A 27,248-nucleotide genomic window follows, 5' to 3' on the forward strand; every position below is an offset into this window, starting at 1 on the left:
TACGTAGGTTGAAAAGGGCTGGTAATGCTGGCGTAGGATAGCAGTTAGGGTAACGTAAAGTAAGCATTAGGGTAAGTGTTAGAGTTGCAGTTAGAGTAAGGTTAGTATCACAGCAGGGGGTTGGTTTAGAGCAAGGGCTATGTAATTTGTGGAGAGCTGGTGATGGCGTTGGAGATCGGTCACTGTTCATTTTCTGTTAATTTTTCATTCGGTATTATGCAAATAAAAAGCTTTAGCGTGCTCAAGGGTTAGTGTTCTATGAAAGTTCATGGTAGGACTAATCATTTGATGATCCTGCCCTGTGAAGCTAAGCAGAATCACCCTTGATTTGTTTGTGGATGGTAGACATCATGTTAATATATATTTTTTATCATGGCCAACATTTTTAAATCGTAAAATCTTTGTTGAACTTACTGAACCCTGCATCCTGCCCCTGCCCAGGCTCCAACCATTCAACTAGTGGGTCTCTCCAGCTAGCCATTATAAAATTAAATTAAAACTTGTAAACGCAATCCATGTGCAGCAATCACTAAGCTTGGTATGTCCCTGGCAGTCTCACATCCACAAGCCAGCCGAGGCTGATCCTGCTTCGGTCGGATACCAAGCTTGCTAATTGCATATCAAGTGAGGAGAATCTTTTACTCCACAGCACTGCAGTAGATTGACTCAAAACAAACAGAGCGAACCCTGTACAGAAAGAGTAAGCCAACTCCTGCAGTGTCTAATAGGTTCTTATACATTTGCAGTTGTATAGGATTCAATACAAGTGAGTGGACGTTTCTATGATCTCATCAAAGTGAAACGAACTTCTGAATGTGTTGCGTATTCCATGCAAACACAGAGACCCAAGGTCAAATAGTCGGTGGATAGATGAAAGTTGCAGTTGCGCAATAGGAATGCATCACTGGCTTTTAAACCTGCCCTTTCAAACAAGCAGACGCTGGAGGCAATATGTCTGCTTTAGGTTCATGGCGTGCAAGCTATCTACAATTCTTTTTTTGTTGTTGAAATTTTTATTCTTTTCATATAAACATCTACTACACACTTTACAACAGTTTCACTTGTACAAACCCAAATTTGCTTAAGCATCAAATAAATAATGGCATATTTCACAATTTAATCTGATTTAACAATTTAAGAGCACTAAATATGACAATCGCATCTTTCAACATGTTCTAATTGATAAGTATACAGATAGTGGACAAAACCTAAACGCACAACTACAACACTAAACACAACACTAAACAAAACCAATAAAAAGGGAAAACACTCACTCATATAAGTTGAGTGGACTCCATAACAATAGATATAGATCTTCACGTACCTTATTCACCATCATTACTTTTTCATATTTAGTTAACATTATAATTTCTACTAGCCAGTCGTTCAGAGTATTTTTTTCCTAGTTTTCCAGACTTTTAGAATTAATTTCATACCAACCATCAAAGCCTTATCAATCCAGTCATCAAACTATTGCGCAATTGAGCACCTTCATTCATGCAGCTACAGAATCACATGTTCCTTTCTTCTCGGGAAAGTAATTCCTAAAATATCTATTCTAGCCATTATCTCCCTCCAATAAGTGCATACTCATGAACAACTCCATAGTAGATGAAATAAAGTGCCCCTCTCTATTCTACACCCCAACATAAGTCTTCATCAAGTAACTTTAACTTAAATGTTCTCATCGGGGTCCAATACAACCGCCCCACCACTTTCTGTCGAATTAGTCTCATTCCTGCATCCATCTTAGTCCTTGTAGCAACTTTGAGCAGATCATCCCAAACCTTCTCCGAGATCTGCAAACCAATATCTACTGACCATTTTTCCCTTAATTATGTCCACAAATCTAAATGAACAGATTCCATGGGCATTATATTGATCTAGGTGGACACACTATGCTCAGTTCTGTCAAACAAGTTACAGATCCCAGGCCTTGACTCTAGTTCATTATCCAGCATACTTATTCTATCAGTCAGCAATGCCTTTGGTGCTTTAGAATGGCTCAACTCATTTCTGTGTAGACAAAACCGCATTCACAATTTTTCAAATTCCAACACCCTGCTCTCTCTTACAGAATCCCGAATTTTCAGGATACCCCGATTAATCCAGTTTATCCAGTGAAGATTTCTATTTTTATTTTTTTATTTTTTTTTTTATTGCTGGATTATGCTAAAGTGATACATTGTAGGTGAACCATATTGTTTGGTCATTCTCCTTAAACCAGGTTACCAAAGCCGCTTTTGTAGCTACCATTGTGGGTATTCTCATATTTCTCCCAGGCAATCTCTTCATTGTGTTTAAGTTATCTATGGAATATGGCCTACAGTCACCCTTCTCCAATTTCAACCAATTTGGATGTTCCAACTCTTCATTGTCAAAATAATGTGTTGCCTTCTTTAGGAGGAACCCTTTGTGAAGAACTCATGCTGACAACAAGTAAGAAAGACAAAAGTGATCACAGTTCAAGGTTGTTTATTGAACAGTGAAAGTGATATGCGTTTTGGAAAAACACCTGATCTAAACCTAAATCTAAGATGGGGACAGGTGTCGACCATCAAATAAAATAAGGCAGTCCTAGTGGCGTCAAGTCAAAGAAAAGGGCCTATACTAAGGGCTTGGGATGAAAAGGGCAAGGTCACTTCTCTCCTCGTCGCCCTCCCGCTTCCCGCCGTCTTTCTCCTTCTTTTGAACTGCTGCATATTAGCTGTCTCACTGTGCTGTCTGCTGTGTTCGCCTTTTTCATACTGTGCTCTCTGGCTCCACCTTTCATCCCTGTGGGGAAGGGAAAGGGTCGTCACATGTGTGTGATTCTGATCAATTGCCTGTCTTTGCCTCACCCTTGTATTGCGACATGTCATGTAAACGGCTGTAGTGTTAGTCCGTTGTACGTTGTGTTGGGTGAAAATTGTTTGTGGTGAAATAGGGGGGGCAGTGGTTTGGAATGTGCTCCGTGAGAGGATTGGGAAAAGGTGTTAAAGTGAGATACCACGTCTCACCCGTCGGTCTCCCACTCCCCGAGGACCCCCCCATCCAGGTGATCCTCCCTCATTGGTCCACCGCTAGGAACTGGATCCATTAGCGATGGGGGTGTCCTGGCCACCTGGATGACCGATCCCTGGGGACTAACTAGGGAGACATCTTCATGTTTCTCACAACTTCATGATACTTTGAGATTTGGGTATCAAAATTCCCCTTCTTTCACGCTATGCAGCGAGATGCATTTTGGTATTCTTGCATGTTTACCTACCCCCATAGTAAAATTTGAAAAACTACATCAACCTTCCTCGAGCTTTTGTTTTGGTACCAGTAGGGGAGAGACTGTGTAAAACATAGAACACTTTCGGTAATAAAACCATCTTTATTATGTTTATTTTTGCCCATATTGATAAAATTAGCCTTTCCCACTTTCTAATGATTATTAGAATGTTCCTGATTACCATATCAATATTAAATTGTACTATTTTCTTTAAATCCCTAATATTCTATACTCCCAAATATTTCACTCCAGATGTTGATCTACAATTCCATGATGCTAGCACATCCTTATCACAATCCACTTTCACTGGAAAAATGTTGGTCTTACTCGAGTTGATCTTGTGTCCTGGCAGCTCCCCCACTTCTTCAAACATCGATTTCAGTTTTGGACTACATTCTTCTGGATTCGATATTAACACTGCCATATCGTCAGTGTAAACTAATATTTTTTGTTCCACTCCTATTCATATCTCTTGTACATCACTACTTTGTCCGATATATGCTGCTAATGGTTCCAGTGCCAGGTTAAATAAATATGGGGACAGTGGACATCCTTGCCTGGTACCCATTGACAATGGAAAAGAACCCGATACCAGCCCATTCACTTGAACCATCGCTGATATATTCCATTGTAAACTATTGATGACTCCTACGAAGACGGGGCCAAATCCCATCATTCGTTAAGTGTATTCTAGGAATTTCCAGTTAACCCTTTTAAAGGCCTTATCTGCGTCAAAAAACACCATTACTGAATTATCCCTCTCTGTTTTTTACCCCCAATAAATGTAAAATCGTTCTGATGTCATATCCAAACCTTCCGGACATAAATCCTACCTGAGATATTTCTACCAGCTCGCCTATATATTCCCTCAATCTATTTGCCCCTATTTGGTAAAGATCTTCAAATCCATAATTCTACAGCGATATCGGTCTGTAATTTCCACATTGAGTATGTGTCCAGTCCTGCATCTTATTCCACAGAAGCTGCTGAGCTCCACAGTCCCCCAGAGCTGTGCAGTCAACTACTGAATTAAACAGCAGAAGTCTTAACAACCCCAAGAAAAAGGGGAAGTGGAGAAAACAAACGCCACAGGTCACACTCCTTGTAGTTGAGTACCTGCAAAGGATAAAAACAAATTGTTATCTTCTTCCCTAAATTCTGTTTCCCACTTTTCCCCTTGAAAACTAGACTACCTGTTTTGACTCCCTGAAGAGCTGGCAGGCCAGAGTAGAAGTTTCTTCAAAGTTTAATTAATGGATGTCCATAGGAAACTTCTTTAATTCAAATTAGCTTGAGTTTACTTAGATTCATAAATCCAGTGCAAATAGTTCATGAAGTGACTAGAGATGACCTTTGTTGATTAGCTTTGACTGAAGAGTGTATAACATTTATTTCATCCAGAAAAGAAGCATTTCTTTCTTTTAATAGGAAATTATGAAGTTATTTATTTGTCCTTTTACTTCAATGAGTTCATTTTCCTATTGGACTGGATTTTCAATTTACTATGTGCACTAGAATTCAAATTGTTCTGTTTTCTGTAAAGATTTAAAAAATATATGTGACTCCTTTTCTGATATAATTTTAGAACACACAAGTCACTACTGTAGATGCGTAGAAGAATGTCTGCTTATCTTCTCGTCTTTACATGAGAGTTTTGGATGTTGTCTGTGCATGCAAAAGAAACACTATTTAATTACACATGGGTGCGGCGAGTATTTGAATTCACTCGACAGCACGCAATGATACACTACTCAAAAACACATGCGTGCAGCGAGTACTTTAACTCGTTTGACGGCACGCAAAGCAATCCTTACAGATCGCGAAGAGACTAATCCTCTAAATCAATTTCATACGCAACTGCAATGGATGACAGTGGTCACTACCGCAACGCGCATGCTCATTGGGAAGCCCTCTACTGGGCATGCGCGAACAAGTAGCGGTTAAACTAAACAAAACTCTGCTTATTGTTTCACGCGTAGCCCATATAAATACTTGAAAATTGTTAATGTTCGGAACTCTTAACAGGTCACATTTAGTATTTACACCAAAAATACAGTTTTCTGTAAATATTTGAATTTCAAAGCTGCGCCGAGTTTTTAACTTAATGTCTCATAAAAACCTAGCTAAATACCTAAACTACTAATAAATATTTTAAAGGCTCAAAAAATGAACAGTTCCTTGACTTGACTAAAGTTGTTTTGAAAATAAATGAGTCTCTCTTCTTTAAGTTAAACTAGAGCGCTGCGCTCCCACCAATCATCCGCATGACCTGTCCCACGAAGATCCAGCTTCTATCCTGCTCCTTCAGCATCTCCTGATCACCATTTTAACAGAAAACATAGGCCCTAACTTAGAACTGTAAAACACAGGACCTTCCTGATGAAGGTTGGACAATGAAAGGCAGTTTAGAATCTTGTAACTTCCTCCATGTAACCGTGTCTTCCAATCACCTTGCAGTATCTTGATAGCCAATCATTTCCCTGCTTCATTCCCTCCTTCCTTCACTACATGCTGGATTGGGAATATCTCCCTCTGATTAAAAGATAGTTAAGGATCACATAAAACAGAAAACAATAAGCAGCAAAAAAGAACAGCATGAAACGGAGAACCTGATCTAGAAAAAGGAACAAGGAACCTGACAGTACCCCCTTCTCAAGCCCTGACCACAGGGTCGGGTTTAGTCAAAGATTTTCGATGAAATCTCTTAACAAGATCAGGAGCATTTACATGCTCCGCTAACTCCCATGACCTTTCCTCTGGACCATAACCTTCCCAGTCTATAAGATACTGCAATCTTCCCCTGTTTTTTCTGGAATCCAAAATAGTTTTAACCTCAAATTCTTATGAATCATTCTCTGTAACAATCCCCTGCGGAGAAGCACTTAATCTTGTTCCCTTCACCACTGTCTTAAGTAAACTTACGTGAAATGTTGGATGAACCTTCAGACCAGCTGGCAAACGTAACCTGACAGACACAGGATTAATAATATTTTCCATCTCAAAGGGCCCAACAAACCGAGAACTGAATTTATTTCGCCCCTTCAATCTCAAGTATCTTGTGGAAAGCCAAACTAAATCTCCAACCTCATATTCAGGACTAGGATTACGTTTTCTATCAGCAAATTTCTTGTAACTCTCCTGACTAGATGATAAAGATTTAGTTGCCCTTTCCGATCCTTCTCGCATAGTTTGCAATCTCTCCTCCACAGCCGGATTAGACGACTCAGATCTAGCCACTTCACGCAGAAATCGTGGATGGAAACCTCTGCTACAGAAGAAAGGAGACATTGAAGTTGAATCTTTTTTGGAATTGTTGTAAGCAAACTCTGCCATCCAAAGAAAATCTATCCAACTTTGATCTTCATGCCAGGAACATCTTAAGTACTTTTCCAGTTCTTGATTGACCCGTTCTACCTGCCCATTGGATTCGGGATGATATCCTGAAGTTAAATGAATCTTCATCCCTAACTCTTTTCAAAATGCATTCCAAAACTTGGAAACAAATTGCGAACCACCAAACTCAGATCATGACATTCATGTAAAAAAAAAAAAATTCTCTTTCTTCGCTTGGTAGATCAAATCTATCACCAACAAAAGGCAAATCTTCATTAATTGATCTTGTTGAGTCCTGACGAGCCCAGTTCTCCATTTCCTGCTCATTCAAAGCATCTTGAATCTCCTGCTTTAATTCAATACTAGTAGAAATGCTTGCAGAAATGAAATGATCCTCAGAAATTATGGGAAAAACTGTACTCTAAAATTCTTGCTCACAACCCGAAATGTGTCTTGACAGGGCATCTGCCTTGCTATTAAACTTCCCAGGTCTGAATGTCACAATAAAAATAAAAATCTGCAAAAAACCGACTAGCGCAATGCCTGGGAGTCAAGGTTTTTGCAGACTTCAAGAAAAGAAGATTCCTATGATCTGTAAGAACAGTGACATTGTGTCTGGCACTCATTAAGTAGTGTCTCCACTCAACAAATGCGTTTTTTATGGCCAATAACTCCCGATCCATTATTGTATAATACATTTCTGCTTCAGAACATTTTTGGGGAAAAAAAGCCACTGGATTTAATTGCCCTGTGTGTTCATGTCTCTGAGCTAAAATCGCTCCCATAGCGAGATTAGAGGCGTCTGCTTCCACAAAAAATGGTTTAGACTGGTCCGGAGGCAACAAAATAGGACCTGAAATAAATCTTTTCTTCAATTCTTGAAAAGCCTTCTCTGCTTCTTCACTCCCAACAAAATTTCCCTCCCTTCTTGAGCAGCTTAGTGATCGGTGGAATTATCCAAGAGAAACCCTCAATGAATCTTCTATAAAAATTGTCAAAACCCAAGAAACTCTGTACCTCTTACACTCAGGATGGTGTTGGCCAATTCTTAACTGCCTGTACCTTCTTGTCATCCATCTCCAGACTTGAAGGAGAGATTGCAAACCCGAGAAATTCCACTACCTTAGTATGAAACTGGCTTTTCTCTAGCTTAGCAAATAGATGATCCTCTCTCTATTTTTTCAAAACCGACCTCACATGCTTTTGTTGTTCTTCATCAGAGGAAAATATAAAAATATCATCGATATAAACAATTAGAGATATCAAGAAATTCCCTGAGAATATCGTTAATAAAGAATTGGAAAGCCGCTGGAGCGTTACACAACCCGAAAGGCATAACTTTGTACTCATATAACCCAAACCGTGTCTTGAAGGCTGTCTTCCATTCATCACCCTGTCTCACTCTGACTAGATGGTAAGCATCTCTAAGATCTAGTTTAGAAAATGTTTCGGCTCCTTGAATACGATCAAACATTTCCGAAATCAAAGGCAAGGGGTATTTATTTTTTACTGTGACCATATTCAAGGAGCGATAATCTATACAAGTTCCTAATTTTCCAACTTTCTTGGGAACAAAAAATAAAGGCGATGCAGCAGGAGATTGAGAATCCCTAATGAAACCCTTTGCAAGATTTCCCTTTAGATACTCTTTCAAAAACTCATTCTCCTTCTCAGTTAAAGCAATAAACCCTGCTGTTGGGTAACAGTGCTCCATCCTCTAAATCAATCTTGCAGTCATAAGGCCTCTTTGGTGGTAGTTCCTCTGCTTCCTTCTCATCAAAAACATCTTTAAAATCTGAGTAACACTCGGGTAGAATTCCCATTACTGCTCCAATAGAATTACTAACTCCTCCACCACTAGCTAAATACAGCGTTCTCAACCTGTCTTCACTTTCCTCAAAATTAGTACCAGCAAATGTTTTACAATGCTTCTTACAAAATTCTGAATGAAACTCCACTACTCTCCTTCCCCAATCAATTACCGGATTATGAGAAGTCAACCAAGGCATTCCTAAAATAATCTTTAATTGCGGTGCATCAATAAGTTCAAAAGAAATTTCCTCCCCATGATCTTCCATAATATCCAAATGTAAAGGGACAGTATCATGTGTAATTGGACCAGATGTGAAATAAGAACCATCAACAGCCCTAACCTGTTCCAAAATCTTTCTCCACCAAAGGAATTTTTAATGCCAACCCCTTGTCCATAAAATGACTGGTTGCCCCAGAATCAATCATGGCTGGACCTGTACCCTTTACAATCCCCTCATAAAACAAGGATACGTTGATAGTGATGTGAGGCACAGCTACTTGAGGACTGGTACCAAATGATTGGGATTTCTTGGGAGTATACGGACAATTACTCAAATAATGTCCACTTCTTCCACAATATAAACATAAGTTATTTTGTCTCCTTCTCTCCCTTTCTTCCTTAGTCAATGGACCCCTCTTACTAACTCCTGAGCCTACTGACTTATCTCTTTCCTCTCTACAAGTCAATTCCTTAGCCTTTTCCACTCTCTGAACCATCCTTACATCTCCTACACCTTTCCTTCTCTCTCCTTCTCTCACATAATCTGAACTCCACCTGCATGACCAAATCAATAAGAGCATCACAGGAGGTTGGTTTATCAACTATAGTGGCCAGTGCATCCTTTAAATCATCCCTAAAACCACAATAAAAAAGTGTTGCTCTCTTATCCTCAGGCCATCTGCTCTACAACACCAAAGACTTGAACTGAGTGATATAACTAGTCAAATCTCTATTCCCTGTCTTAATTCCAATCACTCTCTCTCCACTTCAATTGAAAGTTGCCTTTTTCCAAACATCTTTTTAAACTCCTCATGAAACTGAGAAAATCTTTTCAAAATTGGATTTCTCTGACTAACAAGACAGTCCACGCCGCTGCCTCCCCTGTTACATACGACAACACAAAAGCCACTCTTGCTTCTTCTGTAGGGAAACTCCCAGGTCTACAGAGAAAATGGAGTTCACATTGAGTCAAGAAAGTTTGAAATTTCTTAGGATCCCCTGCAAAACGTGCTGGTGGAGCCAAAGTTACTGGAACCCCCAAATTCTCCATTCCCCCTGTTACCCGCTGACTACTTCCTGAATCTTCTCTGCTCAAAACTGGAGGCCCGACCCTCAAATTCCTGTCTCCCTTCTCTGCTGTCTGAGAGACCCTTGGATCTGAGACACAATCTCTCTCAACCCCTCAACCTTTTTGCTAATTTTAGCATTCTCCTGATGAGAGATGCAAAGCTCTTCCCTTAACTCCTTAATTAAATCCCCTAACTCTGCTATTATTCCCTATGGACTCAGCAGCTCAGGCGGACTCAATATTATGGCCTTTCATTCGGTCCAGTCCTGCATCTTGTTCCGCAGAAGCTTCTGAGCCCCACAGTCCCCCAGAGCTGTGCAGTCAACTACTGAATTAAACAGCAGAAGCCTTAACAACCCCAAGGGAAAGGGGAAGTGGAGAAAACAACAAACGACACAGGTCACACTCCTTGTAGTTGAGTACCTGCAAAGGATAAAAACAAATTGTTATTATCTTCTTCACTTAATTCTGTTTCCCACTTTTCCCCTTGAAAACTAGAATACCTGTTTTGCCTCCCTGAAGAGCTGGAAGGCCAGAGTAGATGTTTCTTCAAAGTTTAATTAATGGATGTCCATAGGAAACTTCTTTAATTCAATTTAGCTTGAGTTTACTTAGATTCATAAATCCAGTGCAAATAGTTCATGAAGTGACTAGAGATGACCTTTGTTGATTAACTTTGACTGATGAGTGTAAAACATGTATTTCATCCAGAAAAGAAGCATTTCTTTCTTTTAATAGGAAATTATGAAGTTAGTTATTTATCCTTTTACTTCAATGAGTTAATTTTCCTATTGGACTGGATTCTCAATTTACTATGTGCACTAGAATTCAAATTGTTCTGTTTTCAGTAAAGCTTTAAAAAATATATGTGACTCCTTTTCTGATATAATTTTAGAACACACAAGTCACTACTGTAGATGCATAGAAGAATGTCTGCTTATCTTCTCGTCTTTACACGAGAGTTTTGGATGTTATCTGCGCATGCAAAAGAAACACTATTTTATAACACATGCGTACGGCGAGTACTTTCGACGGTACGCAAAGGAAACACTTTTCTGTTATACTTGCCTGCGGCGAGTACTTTAACTTGTTTGACGGCACACAAAGCAATCCTTACAAATCGCGAGGAGACTAATCCTCTAAATCAATTTCATGCGCAACTGCAATGGATGACAGCGGTCACTACCGCAACGAGCATGCTCATTGGGAAGCTCTCTACTGGGCATGCGCGAACAAGTAGCGGTTAAACTAAACAAAACTGCTTATTGTTTCACGCGTAGCCCATATAAGTACTTGAACATTTCTAACGTTCGGAACTTAACGGGTCACATTTAGTATTTACACAAAAAATACAGTTTTCTGTAAAACCTTGAATTTTAAAGCTGCACCGAGTTTTTAACTTAATATCTCATAAAAACCTAGCTATATACCTAAACTACTAATAAATATTTTAAAGGCTCAAAAAATGAACAGTTCCTTGACTTAACTGAAGTTGTTTTGAAAATAAAGGAGTCTCTCTTCTTTAAGTTAAACTAGAGCGCTGCGCTCCCACCAATCATCCGCATGACCTGTCCCACGAAGATCCAGCTTCTATTCTGCTCCTTCAGCATCTCCTGATCACCATTTTAACAGAAAACATAGGCCCCAACTCAGAACTGTAAAACACAGGTCCTTCCTGATGAAGGTTGGACAATGAAAGGCAGTTTAGAATCTTGTAACTGCCTCCATGTAACCTTGTCTGCCAATCACCTTGCATTATCTTGATAGCCAATCATTTCTCTTCTTCATTCCCTCCTTCATTTCCTCCATGCTGGATTGGGTCTATCTCCCTCTGATTAAAAGATAGTTAAGGATCACATAAAACAGAAAACAAGTTGCCGCATAAAAGAAGCACAGCATGAAACAGAGAACCTGATCTAGAAAAAGTTGTGTTACACAATAATTCTGTTATAAAATGATTAAATAGGTCACATAAGTATTTTGCTAGAGGATTTGCATATAACTCATGAAATAATCTGTTGGGTACTGGGGATTTTCCAGTGTTAAGCTGTTTGATTGCATCTAGCACTTCATTGATTTCAATTTTCGCATCCATTCTGAATTTCCCTTCTGATGGTAAAAAAATATTCTAAGTCTGCACTATTTGGAGATATTTCTTGTGTATATAGTTTGCGACTAGTAATCTCAAACAATCACAAATTTCCTAGCGTTTTATTATAGTCTTTATCATCTTGATTCTCTATACATCTTACACTTGCCTTCTCCATTATTCCTTTAAGTTTGCCAGCCAATAATTTACCACTCTTGTCTCCAGCTTCCCAGAATCTTTGTTTAGCATATACATTACCTTTCTCAGCCAGATGGGTTGCCAGTTGAGTCCTACCGGGGTCTAGGTCCCGAATTAGCTCCATTACTATGTAGTCCGTATAATGTTTTCATGACAGAAAGAGTTATGTGCCCAACAATTCGAGAGGCGTGTATCACAGTAATCCCAAAACCAGGTAGGGATCATTCAAAATGTCAATTAGAGGCCAATATCGTTATTAAATGTGGACACAAAAATATTCACTAGAATATGGACTATAGGTTGGACATGTACATTGGTGGACTAATTGGGCATTCTCAGGTTGGGTGTATGCGTGGGAGTCATGGTTATGGCCACATCAGAACTATTACTGATATGATTAGTCTTCCAAAAAATGAGGTTGAGAACATGCTACTAATATTTATGGATGCAGAAAAGGCGTTTGATCGGGTCATTTGTTTTTTTAGATTACACGCTTAAGAAGATAGGATTTGGGGATGCCTTCCTGAGAACCGTTAAAGCTTTACATTTAGGTATTGGTGCAAAAATATGGGTAAACTGAGAACTTTCTGCTTCCTTTCCCTTGACTAGGGGCACCAGACAGGGTTGTCCACTGTCGCCTTATCTTTTTAATCTGGCATTCGAGCCCCTGATAGCTTATATCAGATAGGAACAAAGTATACGGGGGCTCAAAATAGGAGAAGGGGAAATTAAAGTGTTAGGTCATGCAGTTAACATGACAATAATCATGTCTAACCCAAAGGAGAGGGGCAATAAACTCAAAAGTATGTTTGAAGAGGTGGGACGCTTGTCTGGGTACAAGATTAATTGGGAGAAGTCAGTGGTGTTTCCTCTGAATGTTACCCAACAAAGAAGCGATTTGAACTCGTGGAATTGTCCCTGGAATAAAAGAACGGTGAAATATTTGAGGATCCATCTGGTTTGTGATCTGAAGAAGATGGTGGAATTTAATGTAACTAAGATAATAGAGATACTCCAGAAGGCTGTATTAAACTGGGATCGGCTGGTACTTGGTGCCTGGGCAAAGATTAATGCAATAAAAATTGTGCTTTTGCCCAAAGTCCTTTATATTATTATTCAGTCTATCTCGCTAAGGTTTACGAAGATCATTTGATGCATTGACAAAGCGTTTCAGAAATTTCTTTGGGGTGAAGGCAAGAGACCTAGGATTCCTCAATATGTTTTGATACGGGAAGTGCAAGATGGGGGCTTTGGATACCCCAATTTGGAAAATTATTGTATAGGGTTCGTATTGAAGAAGTCAGCAGTATATTTTGATGGGCGAGTTAATGGCATACAGTTGTGGAAGACGATGGAGAAAGATGTTTTTACCATATACCCTACAAGATGTATATACAATGGGGAAGATGGCCAATCTGAACACCAAATTGCCTGCTATAGGAACAGCTGGAGAAGCTTTGAGAACCTTTGACTAGTAAAGGGGAGAATATTTGGATTCGTTATGATGCTTCGTTGTGGCATAATATGGGGCTGCAGATTGGAAACAAGACTGTGTGCTGGCGGAACTGGGTTAAGAAAGGTATTTTCAGGGTTCATGATGTGTGGAAGGATGGTCAGATGATCCCTTTTGGGTTACTCAGAAGAAATGTTGGACTAGTTAAAAGAGAACACAGGCGTTATATAGAATTGTCGTCTCTCTTTGCGGAAAGACAGGGAATGTTATATGGCCCTATGAAGGAGAGACCACTTCAATCCATTCTGTGTATGGTATCCACATATCTGAAAATGATGCCGTTGGATGATTTTTGTGTGAATGCATGGGAAAAATTGCAGCAGGCATGGGTGAATGAGTTAGGCAAAAATATATCTGTAAAGGAGTGGGACAATATAATGAGAGTTGGGACACACCCGAAGGTGGATTTGATTTAAGATATGTGCGTCAAAGGATTCTGTGTCACCTATACTGGACCCCTGCATGGATGGCTAGCTTAGGTATGACTGATGATGATCTGTGTTGGGCTGTGGCTGTAATGGAGGTACTTTATAACACATGCTATGGGAATGTCCGAGAGTGGTTTGTTTCTGGAATGATGTACTGAGCAGATTGGATTTAACACTGGGAGTTGCACTACCAAGAACAGCATATTCTAAAATTCTGTTGTCCAATATTGGGAGATGTGGAGTGGCTTGAGAGTGTAAGTGGATGGATTAACAGAGTACTTGTGGTGGTAGCAAAGCAAATTCTGAGGGTATGGGAGTCGAGGAAAAAGCCAGAAGTGAAGGGATGGCTATTGGACATGCAAACACTGTCTAGTTATGAGAAAGTCATGCTAAAAAACCAAAATCGAGAGGACGTTTATTTCGGAGGTATGGGGGCCATTCAATGAACTGTTTGGTTGATGCTAACATTGTAAGACTAATTGGTGGAAGATAGGATGTGAAATGAGATGGGACTAATATGAAATGTCTATTTGTTGTATGTCAACATTTGTCAAAGGTGTATTGCCTGGTTGTGTAAGATTATTATAGTAGCATAGAGGATTAGTTATAGTGGATAATATTAGATAATGTAAATATGATTATGGTATGAATTGGATTATTTGAGGTTTCAAGAACTATGTACTTAAAATGTATCCACTGGTGTTATGATTATGCTGTATTGTTTCTTTGTTTTGTAGTTATTTAAAAACCGATAAATAAAGTGTTGGAAGAAGAAGAAAAAAGATCAGTCTGGTTATCATGAGCATCTTTCACTGTTTTCTATTCTATCTCTTTCGAAACCTGTTCTCGCATTTTGCTGTTGTAATATTGTAATATATGTCTTCTAACATATGCTTTTCTTCTAAACTTTTCTTCCTAGCTTGTGCAGATCTACGAATTAGTTCCTCTCTTAAACCTGCTTTAAAACACTCCCATACAATTGATGGATCAGCCGTTCCCACATTAATTTGAAGTAGTCTGTAATAATTGACTCCATTCCTATAGTCACTCAAGTCTTTGAGTATCCCTGCCTGGAATCTCCATTTTTTTGCTTTAGTTTTTATACCCGTTACATTTGAAGTTCTACAATGGCATGGTCAGAAACAGCTTTCTTTTATTTGAATTTGTATAGCTACTTCTGTCATCCTTTCACTTATTAGCAAGTAATCTGTTCTTGAATAAGAAGCATGTCCTGGTGAATAAAATGTGATTTTTTTCCTTTGTGTGCATTAGACTCCAGATGCCAATTAAATTAAACTTCTGTACGAAAATATTGCATTTCTTATGTTCCTTCCTGAAAATCTACATTCCGCCTATCTATCCATTCAGCCGTCTAATACACAGTTAAAATCCCCACCCAATATATTATTACCATGCGTTCTATTTAGCAGCTTGCCCAACTCATCAAATAAGGGGAAGTTTGGAGAAGGGAGCATAAACTGAGCCAATAGTGTTCATCTTCCCATCATACACAATATCAGCTAAAACAATTTGACCCTCATCATTAGTTACTACCTTCTCTACTTGCATTGACAGACCTCTTCTAAACAAAATGCTCACTCATCTTGATTTCGTTATACGTGAACTAAATAGTGCACGTATATACGTGGAGTTTATTAACATATTTTTGTCTTTTCCAACAAGTGTCTGCTTTGCCCCTCCAAATCTTGCAAGCACCTTCTTTCTTTTCTTAGCGCAATTTAATCTCTTAACATGCCATGTAATTTCATCCGATGGTTCCACACTCTGGTTCATCTATCAATCAATTTGTAATCCAAATTAAAATTCGATTGGTCCGAATAATGCACTGCATAAAATAATTTCATTGAAGATACTGAGCATTTCTCAGACAAAAACACAAGATCTATGACGACACGCAAGACTCGCATACAGGGACACCTTAAAAATAAAACATTGCAATAGCGTCTGGTATTTATCAGACACTCTGAGCAGGTTTATATACAGAAATTAACACATTCTGAACAATACACACCAGTTGGGTCCATGGCCAACTAAGAAAACAATATTTAAATGTCTATCCCATCTTCCCCTATTCTAAATCCCTTGCATTCATTTTACACTAATCCTCAGTAGGACTAACTACTTCACTTCTATCGAATTTAATTCTATATTGCCACAATTTTTCTGATTGGCTACATTTCAATTAACTTTTTTTCCCTTTTAAGTAACACGGTGCCAACAGCACTTTGAATATTTCAAATCTGACAATCAATAGTACCTGTACAATGATATAACTATTTTATAACTTAAGTGAACCCCTTTCTTTTTTTAACTAAGTTTCTGATACCATTTACAATTTGTATTCGTAGAAGATCTTTAACGGACAGTGTGTGGAATGCTCTATGCAATTGTGTATATATCCATAAGAAGTAAGAACCAAACATACCCAGAAACGACTTCTCATCTAATATTAGACCATCGTCCCATGTTATTTTAATGTCTTACAATCCGCAATTGGTATTTTGCAGATCTGGGCGTATTAACCAGCACTGCATTGTAAATTTCAGTTATAGTCACCAAGTAAGCAATACATGGCCACAATGATGGGTGCAACTGCCTATTTCGTTTTTTCAATCTGCTCCATGTAGCTTTCACATAATTTGTTACACAGCCTCCTTTCGTGTACTTTCCCAATTTCATCAGAACTAGTATTTTGTGTCGATAATTAGCAGTCGTTGCAAATATCCCAAATCTACACATCTATATATACCTATTCCACGCGTTTTATTTTTACCTCCCAATTGTCATTTAACTTTATATGCTATCATAATATCCTCCTTTTACAAGAACACGTTCTGTGTTCCTTATCTTTTTACAATCAGCATAGCATTTCATGTTTTCAAACCTAGCCACACTCTGTGGTATGTAAGAATAGTCAATAACCTTTCTCCTCAGTCCCTTTTTTACCCACTAATTGTGACACATATATTGTCAATACTCAGATCAAGTCTTCCTCACCATAACCATACCTTGTACTCTGAGCGTATGATCGTTGCTCCGACTGCGTTCTTTGCAATTCCCTACCACTAGTTTAATTGCGTCTGCCTCCTGTTTTCCTATTAGCAGTTGCAATGCATATTTAACTTTGCCTCTCACAGAACTTCCCTGTTATCGGTCTCATCGCCAGCCCACGCCGCTGTTCATTTTGTTTCCATATCAGTCACATCGTTTACCCAGTTTCATGTCTCTGATCCATGAGGTTGCATTGTCTGTACACGTTCGCACTTTCCCGTTCTTGCATCTTACAGCTACTTACACGGTAGGCTACTTTGTGTGTAACACGGCGTCAATGTTCATTCCATATTAAAGTCCTTTCCTCTACATATCTTCAGACTTTCTTTATGAAGTTAAACACAAATGTAGTTCTAGATTCTAATGGAGTTAAAAGATAACGGCAGTTGTGGTGGCCATTTTGTGATAACGAAAATCAATGTGAAAATATTGATTATAGAATTAAAGAGATACATTGATGAACATTAAAAACAAAAATAACTGTCTATTTGAAATGTCATGCCACACTGATAACGGGAAGGCAGAGTTTACCATCTTTTCTTTTTTGTGGTTTTTTGGTGTTGCAGTCCATAGATGAAGTACCCTCCATTGGATCGGAATCCAAATCAGCCAGGGAGGCTTCTGCACATATGTGGTCTGTGAAAGAGTGCAATTGCCCATCCACATTGATTTTAAATATGTCTAGATAGACCATGTATTATTTCAGATGCTTGTCTCTCGCTTTATCCTTTGCTTTATCAAAAGCTCGCCTTTTGTCCAAGACATCTCTAGTTAAGTCAATGAAAATCATTATTCTGTTGCCTCCCCAACCCAGATCTTTCAGTTCACGTGCCTTCTTCAGTAGGTGCTCCTTTTTTGGAAATCTTAAAAATGTAACCATGAAGTGTCGTAGCCTTTGGCCAAGAGCTGGTTTGGGCCCAGAGACCGGTGGGCTCTCTCATTCTCTAATGGCATTCTTGGGTCTAGATTAAGTATTTTATGTTTATTTGTAGGAAATCTATTGGATTACCTTTCTCTGAATTTTCCGGAAATCCAGCTATCCGAAGATTGCTTCTTCTTGAAAGGTTTTCTTGCTCTATCTTTAATGTGAGTTTCTCATTCTGCGCCATCAGATCTCTCACTTTGTCAGACATCCTTCTGATGCTATCATCCATAGTATTCAGGTGTGATTAGGCAGTATCAACACTTTAAGTTCAGTTCAGTACAATTCTCCTCTGAATCAAAGAGCTTAGACTTCATCTCAGTGACGTCCAATGTCTCCTTCGTTAGCAGTTACAGAAATGTATCTTCTCCAGCGTGGGGTCTGGCATGGATTCACATGCTCATGAATATTCCCCGTCGTCAGGCTGGGAATCCTCGGTAAAGAAAAAAATCAGTTTCAGTTTTGTTTCTGAACTGTCTTTCTAATAGTAACCAATCACTGGTCTCTAGGTCATACTGCCCCCAGCCAATGACTGCCCTCTACCTAAGCCCCTCCTCTGGCAGCCATCTTCAGATTTTTACTGCACGTTCAAGTGTTGGGAGTCCTCGTGCTGTAGCTCTTGCTTTTACTGCGTATTGCGAATTTTCAAAGGGATTTCATCTCATTTTTCAGTCAATTGAGCCTCAAGCTCCACCGTTTCTACTTCCGATCAACGGGGACCCGTTTCGGAGTTTTCTACGCCCCTCAAGGGTGAATTTTCCGTCGAGTTTCACTTCTCGGAGACTTCCAGAAGATCTTTGAGGCCTACCCCGCGTGGACACAAGCCTGGAGAAACAACGCCCGGACCCAAGCTCTTCAGGAGCTACCCTGGATGTGGACTGCAGAATGTCTTCAAGGAGGATGAACATTCTCGATGTCTCTACTGCCTTCATGAAGACAAAACACACCTGGAGAAGGACTAGATGTTTTGCAAGATGAGGGATCATTGTACCCGCCTCACCAACTGGCTGGAGGGGAAGAGTCCAGCAGTGGGTGAGAAAAAGAAGTCTGAGCGGTGTTCTAAGTCCTTTGAGGGCGCTCCGGCGACGGGGGGCCCAACAAAAGGCTAAGCACTGCGAGTCCGCGGGCACTGGGAGCGCCAAATGGTCGGGCTCCTCGGCTGCCAGGCAGGGCGCAATTTCACAGACGCCATCAACCACGAGCCAACGCTCTGGCTCGGGGAAGAGGAAAGCGGAGATCCCGGGTAAGCTTCGGGAGACGTTCTGGTCGATCCCGACGGCAGCCGAGGGGGAGCGAGGTGGTGACCCTCCCCCCAAGGTGAAGGCCTCAAGCGCATCTAAGGTCGTGAAGGCCTTGATTCACCTGGCTAAGGCCTCTATCGAGGGAGTCGTGGCGGCCCTGGCGAAGCCTGTGGAGGCTACCCCAGTGGAGGCGACCTTGGGGGCCTAGAGTTTCCCTGCCACCGTGGAGGGAATCCTCTTTTCAGCCCATCAATAAGACCCCCGTGAAAACCCTGGTGGGGGAAGAGGGGGGGCGGTGGCCATCACAAACACAGGATACAGCATCTGAAGAGGAACTGGCTGGAGTCGTGAAGATCCTGAAAAAGAATTTCGAGGAGGTCCGGTCCCACGGGAAGGATCCCGAAGAGGCGGACGAGGAAAGCAACGGCGGTGGCGACGAGGAACACGTGGAGGCGGAGGATTCCACTCCCCAACCGTCACGCCCGTCGCAGCCTGTCCCTGGGCCACAAGACAACTCGGGGGCGATCTTGATGGCGATCCAGGCCTTGTGCACGGAGATGAGGACAAGGTTGCCCTTACCACCAATGGACGACCCAGCGGTGCCTGGACCGTCTGAAAGCCCTCCAAACAAGCGGAGGAGAATTCATCCACCCCTCCTTTCCAGCCTTCTCGGCCTGCACAACCTTCTTCCCAGTCTCCTGAGCCGAGGGATGATACGGGAACAGAGACAGCCACGACGGGGACGGATGACGGTGGTGACGACGGGATGGACCTTCCATCACCACCTTCTCAGGCCTCCCTGCCCGACGAAATTGGCTCCTTCCACGCCATGATAGCCAGGGCATCCAAGCTCTTCCAGCTCTGCCCCGTGGAAGAGAAGAAGGAAGGTTTCCTCTATCAACGACGGGAGGCCAAGAAGAAAGCGGCTGGGGCGACGGCGTCACCTTCGACATCTCCGCCGGACGGCGAAAGGAAGAAACTGGATGCCATGTCACGACGGGTCATCTCGTCGGCGGCGACTACCATTAAAGCGGCCAACACCCTAGCGATTGTGGCCCGCTATGACAGGGAGCTATGGTTTAAGATAGCTCCCCTATTGGATTTACTCCCGGACGACAAGAGGGCGGAGGCCCTAGAGAACCTACAGGAGGGAGAGGTGGCGTCGGATCACACCAAACCAGTGGCCACGGACATTGCCGACACTGGCTTCTGCCAGATGGGCAGCGGCGTTTGCCTTCGCCCGCGTGGTTGGCTCAATTTCCGTCAAGACGTGCAGACCAGGGTCCTGGACATGCCCTTCGACGGGAACAACCTGTTTGGCAAGGCAGTGGAGGAGTCACTGCAAGCCATCAAGTTCGACACGGAGACGTCTCGTGCCTTAGGCTTTCTTCAGCCATGACGGCCGCCCTTTCTGGGCTCCGGAGGCAAGCAGGGTGCCTCCAAGGGATTCGGCGGCAGCTCCTCAACGTACCGCCAAGCGGCCTGCTCCTCGTCCCAGGAGGCCTACAGGGGACGCGGCAAGCAAGGAGGATCTCGTCGTCGCCAAGGAGGCCAGGGCGGCAAGGCTGCCGCCAAGCAGGATTGAACTGGCCGTAGCGTCGGGCCCCCACCTGAGCACCCCAGTGGGAGGCCGGCTGGCGAACTTCGTCAGCATGTGGGAGTCCATCTCCGACCGACCGTTGGGTGCTGGGTGCCCTGGCCCGCGGGCACACACTGGAATTTCTAAGAAAGTGTCCCCGTATTCCCCCTGTGGCCAGAAAGGAGAACCACGTACCGCAACTACTCGTGGAGGTACGAGCGATGTTAAAGAAGGGAGCCATCGAGCTCGTCCCAAAGAGGCTCCGAGTATACTTGCGGTACTTCCTCGTAAGGAAAAAGACCTGCGGTTGGCAACCCATCCTGGACCTTCATTGTCTAAACAAGTACATCAGGTCCCAGAAGTTCCGGATGGTCACCTTCCAGCACGTGCTGGGACAACTGGAGGAAGGCGACTTCCTATCGTCGTCGCTGGACTTGGAGGACGCCTACTTTCACATCCCCATCTTGAAAAAAACATCGAAAGTTTCTGCGATTTGTAGTCCAAGGACGGCACTACCAGTTCAAGGCCCTTCCCTTCGGACTGAAGTCGGCGCCCAGGGTGTTCACCAAGTGCCTAGCACCAGTGGCGGCGCGGCTGCGGCAACAGGGGATCCAGGTCTACCCTTACCTAGATGACTGGCTCATCCTGGCAGTCAAGGGAACTCACCGTCGAACACACAAGGAAGACCATCCAACTGCTCATGGATCTGGGATTTTCCATCAACTTCACAAAATCCCACCTCGTACAGTCTTAAGTCGCCCTGTTCCTGGGAGCCAAGCTCGACACAGTGGCGCGACTAGCATCTCCGTCGGAGGAAAGGACGAAGGCCATCCTAGGCAAGGTGCAACAGCTGTCGACCATGGACGTGACCAAGGTGAGGTCCATCAAGTCCCTGCTCAGCATGACGTCCTCCTGCATTTACCTTGTGCGCCTTTGCAGACTACGGATGCGACCACTGCAGGAGTTCCTCGATGCCCGTTGGATGCAAGCGACGGGCAACTTCGAAGAAAGGAATCTCACTCAATGAGAAATTTCGACAAGCGATCCGGTGGTGGGGCACCCGTGCGCATCTGACAGCGGGTATAGACTTCCGGACCCCGGCCCATCAGGAGACGGTGACGACAGACGCCCCCCCTGGGGGGGGGGCTCACTCCGGAGATCTCCATGCAAGAGGCCTTTGGCTACTGGAGGAGAGGTCACTACGCATCAACGTCCAGGAGCACCGAGCCGTGTTCTGGGCCTTCAGGTTGTTCCTTCTGTCCCTTAAGGGCAAGGTGGTGAGGATCTTCACCGACAACACCACAACAATGTTTTACATCCGGAAGCAGGGAGGCACCAGATTCCCAGCCCTGTCCAAGGAGGCCCAGGATTTGTGGCATTGGGGCCGCCCAAGGGATGTTTCTGGTACCCTTCCACCTGGCAGGAATAAAAAACACCATCGCAGACACGCTCAGCAGGGAGCTGCACTCGTGCCACGAGTGGGAACTGCGGCAGGATCAAGTGGACATCCTCTTCCGACGATTGGACAATCCCCAGAGCGACCTGTTCGCGACGGCGGCGAACACCAAGTGCCAGAGGTTCATCAGCAGGTTTCCCCAGCCGGGGAGCATGGGCGATGCCGTCTCGTTCCCACGGGACAGCCTGTTCCTGTATGCGTTCCCTCTGTTGCTGTTGCTGCCGCGAATCATCAACCAACTCAAAAGGTCCCGGTGCAGGATGATCCTCGCCGCACCGGCGTGGCCGAGGCAGATCTGGTCCCGGACCTTCTGGCCATGTCAGCGTCCGCCCCAGTCAAACTGCCGACGGACGCGGATCTCCTCATCAGAGAAGGAGGTTCCGTCCTCCACCACGATCCAGCGTTGCTGAACTTGCAGGGCTGGCTCCTGCAGCGCTAGAGTTTGGAGGGTACAATATCCCAGCGGACTGCAAGGAGGTGATTGCAAAGGCCAGGGCGCCTTCGACTCTCATGTGTTATGGACACAAATGGAAGAGGTTCTCTGTCTGGTGCCGTGCACAGAAGATTAATCCTCTGCGGATTACGGCCCCTCAGGTGCTGCCGTACCTACTGTCGCTGGTCAAGGCAGGGCTGGTGCACGCCTCCATCAAGATCCATCTAGCGGGGATTTCCCTCTACTACAGGACCCCAGGGCGATCAGCTCTCTGGCCCATCGCCTGGTGAAGGAGTTTATGAAGGGACTGTTCTGGTCATTCTTGCCGGTGAAGGCTCTGGCCCCAGCGTGGGAGCTCAAAGTGGTGCTGTCCAGGCTCATGGGGCCGCCATTCGAGCCTCTGCATTCGGTACCGTTGAAATTCCTGTCGTGGAAGACAGCGTTTCTTGTGGCCATCACCTCCGCACGATGAGTGGGAGAGATCCAGGCCCTCTCCTGTAAACCTCCATACTTTACTTTTCACGATACGAGGGTGGTGCTGAGGACGCACCTCTCCTTCATGCCCAAGGTGCTGTCGGACTTCCATCTCAACTAGCCCTTGGTGTTACCTGTTTTCTTCCCATCGCCTTCGTCGCCGGCTGAGAGGACTTTGCACTCGCTCGATGTGGCTAGATCGCCGAAGTTCTACATGGACCGCACAAAGAGTTTTCGGATGACATCACAGCTGTTTGTGAACTTTGGACCTGTGAACCAAGGGATGGCCCTCTCGAAGGCTTCCATTTCCAGATGGCTCTCCGGCTGCATCATGCACTGTCACCGGTTGGTAAACCGACCGTTGCCCAGCCGTCCGAGAGCCCATTCAACCAGAGCGATCGCTGCCACCACGGCGTTCCTGTCTGGTGTGCCCCTGCTCGACATCTGCAGGGCTGCTACATGGAGGTCGACACACACCTTCACGAGATTCTACTACGTCGACCGGGATTCCAGGGAGGAGTCCAGAGTTGGCCAGACAGTGCTGCGCAACCTGTTCGCTGAAAGTGAGCCTGGTGAGGAGGTAAGAGATGCTTAATGTTGAGTTGATGTATTGCTTAATGTTGTGCCTTGCCACCTCCCGTGGTTGCGCATGTGTGTACTGCTATGCATTCTTATATTCATGAGCATGTGAATCCATGCCAGACCCCATGCTGGAGAAGGAACAAGTTACTTACCTGTAACTGTTGTTCTCCAGCATGGGTCTGGCATGGATTCACATGCGAACCCTCCATCCTACCCCTCTGCGGCTCTTCACTTGGTCCTACTGCCACTTTACGTACTACCAAATCTGAAGATGGCTGCCAGAGGAGGGGCTTAGGTAGAGGGCAGTCCTTGGCTGGGGGCAGTATGACCCAGAGACCAGTGATTGGTTACTAGTAGAAAGACTGTTCAAAAACGAAACTGAAACTGATTTTTTTTCTTTACCGAGGATACCCAGCCTGGTGACGGGGAATATTCATGAGCATGTGAATCCATGCCAGACCCATGCTGGAGAACAGTTACAGTTAAGTAACTTGTTCCATCTGTCATTGTCAGTATCTCTCTTTTCAGCACCCTTTTGTCTTTTGGCAGTTTGAATTGCCTCAGGGGTGCCAGGTACAAACCTCTTAAGGATGGGAGTTAGCCTTGGGCAGAGGAGCTCTGCTTTCAAGCTATCATCCTGGAGCCGACAGTTCTAGAATCTACAATTCTGATTGCGCAAATACGCCAGAATATAAAGTATAAAGTAAATGTATTAGTTTTCTTCTCTAGGCTTAACACTTCTCAATTCAAGATTTATTCCAACTCCAGACTATAGGAAACTTGCATTATAGTATGGCTTTTCTCATATTCTGCGAAATAGTATTCACTGAATCCACCCTCATTCAAAATGGGTAACTGGAATGACGGCCTGCTAACGCGTCTGTGCACCAAACACCTAGTCCTATAAGGCATGGTCCCATTTCTATGAATAGTGTATGCCTTGCTGAGGAGGAACAGTGAAGGCAAACATGGGCGATGGGATGAGGGAGTAAGGTAAGGGGCATGGGGCAGCGGAGAGTACATAGCAAGGAGTAGGGAGGTGGTGGGCGAAGCGAGGAAGACCCATGGGCGGGTTATGACAAGGTTGCAGGTAGGAGGAGGGGTGTGAATTCCCAAATAGAGAGGTGCCGAGGGGTTGGAGGTGTGCAGAGCCAACTGTTCCATTTATTTGTGAACATGGAGAAACGGGACAAGTCGGCCGGGATTTGAAAAGTCGTGGCCCATGAGGAGTGGATTCAACAAGTTGTGTTTTGGTAAAAATACATCCATTATTATATTATATTAGGCAAGGGTGAAAACAATCAAGACATTACATGGCCTTGCAAGGCATGACAAGACATGTAAGCTATAACAAGCATTAGAAGTCCTGAAATGGCAGAACTAGGCAAAATAACGTGGTCTTTTCCCTGCACTCCTATCACTGGCCTCTGCAGACAGCTCCCATGTCACTTTGCCACTGTCAAATCCTGTTTGTCTCTCAATATTGGTCTGTCTTACCTGCCCGCCCCCCAACCACACCCTCTCTCTCTCGCTTTCTCTCTCTCCTCCTTGTCTCCATTTCCCTCTCTCGCTTGTACTTTTTTGCTCCATCTCTCTTTTTCAATCTCTCAAACACTGTGCACTGGCTTGAGCTCTCCCACTTTGGGGAGGTTACAGGCAGTGATGCTAAGCCTGGGTCTCCATTTGGAAATTGAGCAAGAGTCTGCTTTCCCGGGTGAGAAATGTAAGAGTATTTACATTTAAAGAATCATTAACGTGGCCGCAGCAAACATGCAGAGGAAATCTGGACAGGAGATCTGACTATACCCCTAAAGGGCCCTCGCCTCCAATGATTAACATCGTTTTGTGAAACTTATTTCCCTCTGAATTTGGGTGAAAGCTGCATCTAATGGGGCAAAGAAAGGTGGAATGGCTGTTATGTCTCTTGTGCTCAATGGAAGGAGGGATGGACAGCTCAAACGGTTAATGCCCCACTTATGACCATATTTAAAAACTACCATTCACCACTGCAGCACCCAAAAAAGTGTTGAAGCTAGGCCCGCCCCTGCTTCTGTGAATGTAGGAGCACCCTACTGATGACTGTAGTATCTAGGTATTGCGTTAGGTTAGAGCTGTGGAATGGTATGTAGGAATGTAGAATGTGTAATCAAAGAGGGGAGAAAGAAGTTCTATAGAAGACGGTTGGAGAGAATTGGAGAAAGAACCATGGCATCTGTTGTGTGGGGCCTGTTGTAACTTACTTGGGAATTTGTCATAAATAAATTCGTATCAACCCTCTGATACAAGGCATCCTCTCCATTCCTCAAATGAGGAAGTAGCCACTGGAGTCATCAAGGCACCACCGTTTTGCCAGTACATAGTTTATCTGTTTGAAGGGCGCTGGCATAGACATAACGATGCTCGGTGATTGCCAAGGCACAAATGTGCATGAAAGCTGAAGCGGAGAAATATAAAGTGTGAGCGCCTAACATATCAACGTTCATTAGCCGCTTACGTTCGAGTCAACAACCTTACAGCGTCATCCTGTGTGCGTCGCCCACCTTTGGTGCAGGCTTTGACTATTGGGGAAAAAGTATGTACGGGGTAGCACGATTGAATGTAGAAGTTCAACAGTGAAGTCTGTGTTGATATTACAGTAATAGCTGCAACATTGAAGTACGTAGCAGCACTATTAAATGTGTGAATTCATCAGTGCAAGTGAATCCAGTAGTGCAACTCCTGTTAGATAATACTTTGAAGGCAATAACAATTAAAGTGCAAAACGATCTGTTGAGTATTGCATATGATCGTTTTGCTCTGAAAAGTCACTTATTACCACACAGGAGTGTGAATTGTCAAAGAGGGTTGAATGTTCAAATATATTAGAACTGGTCTTAAAGTCACATAATTGCAACCCTAAGCAGTAAGGCCAACATAATCCCTCGTGAATACTTTTTATATTGTAAAGAACTGTGTGCTGCAGTTCAGTTTTTGAACAAGATTGAGGAAACAAAAATCTGATTAATCTAGTTAACTTCCCAGCATCAGTGTGATCTCTGTAGGTGTTACTATCCACCCTCCTCAACCATTTTTAGCCACAGTTGGTGAAACCTCTGTTCCATGGGGAAAATGGAAGGACAATCTTGGGGATTTATTTTGGAGCATAAGGACAATATCGCATAGTACCACAGGTGTTTCTCCTTTCAGGTTAATGAAGGGCAGAGAAACAAACAGTAAATTGTGTCCATCTGGGCTGAATGACACATTGTCTGTACCAGTTACTGATAAAGATGTGGTGACCTTCAAGGTAGGACTGAGCCAGAGAAAATGTAAAGAATATCATGACAAAAGGTTTAACGGCAGTATTTCCTGGAAAAGGGAGGATTTTTCTGTAGGAGATTTGGTGAGAGTGAAGAAGGGGATGAGTAAAAAGGGAGAATCCAAGTTTTCTAAACCTCTGAATGTTATTGAGTGTTTTATAGGTGTGGTCAGGGTTGAAGGTTGTAAGGCGTGGAACTTCAACAGGGTAGATATAGAGGAAGGATGACAAAGTTATGAATAGAGAGTGGGAGCACTTGGATTACTGAGT

General features: G+C 43.3%; 1 protein-coding gene across 3 annotated transcripts in view; it reads left to right on the forward strand.

Annotated features, from left to right (window-relative positions):
- Nucleotides 1-27,248, forward strand: part of CCDC62 (coiled-coil domain containing 62) — a 498,667-nt gene that overhangs the window by 390,687 nt on the left and 80,732 nt on the right. The window lies entirely within an intron of this gene.

This window comes from Ambystoma mexicanum, chromosome 10 (genome assembly GCF_040938575.1).
Source record: "Ambystoma mexicanum isolate Mex_15411 chromosome 10, UKY_AmexF1_1, whole genome shotgun sequence".
Lineage (NCBI taxonomy): Eukaryota > Metazoa > Chordata > Amphibia > Caudata > Ambystomatidae > Ambystoma > Ambystoma mexicanum.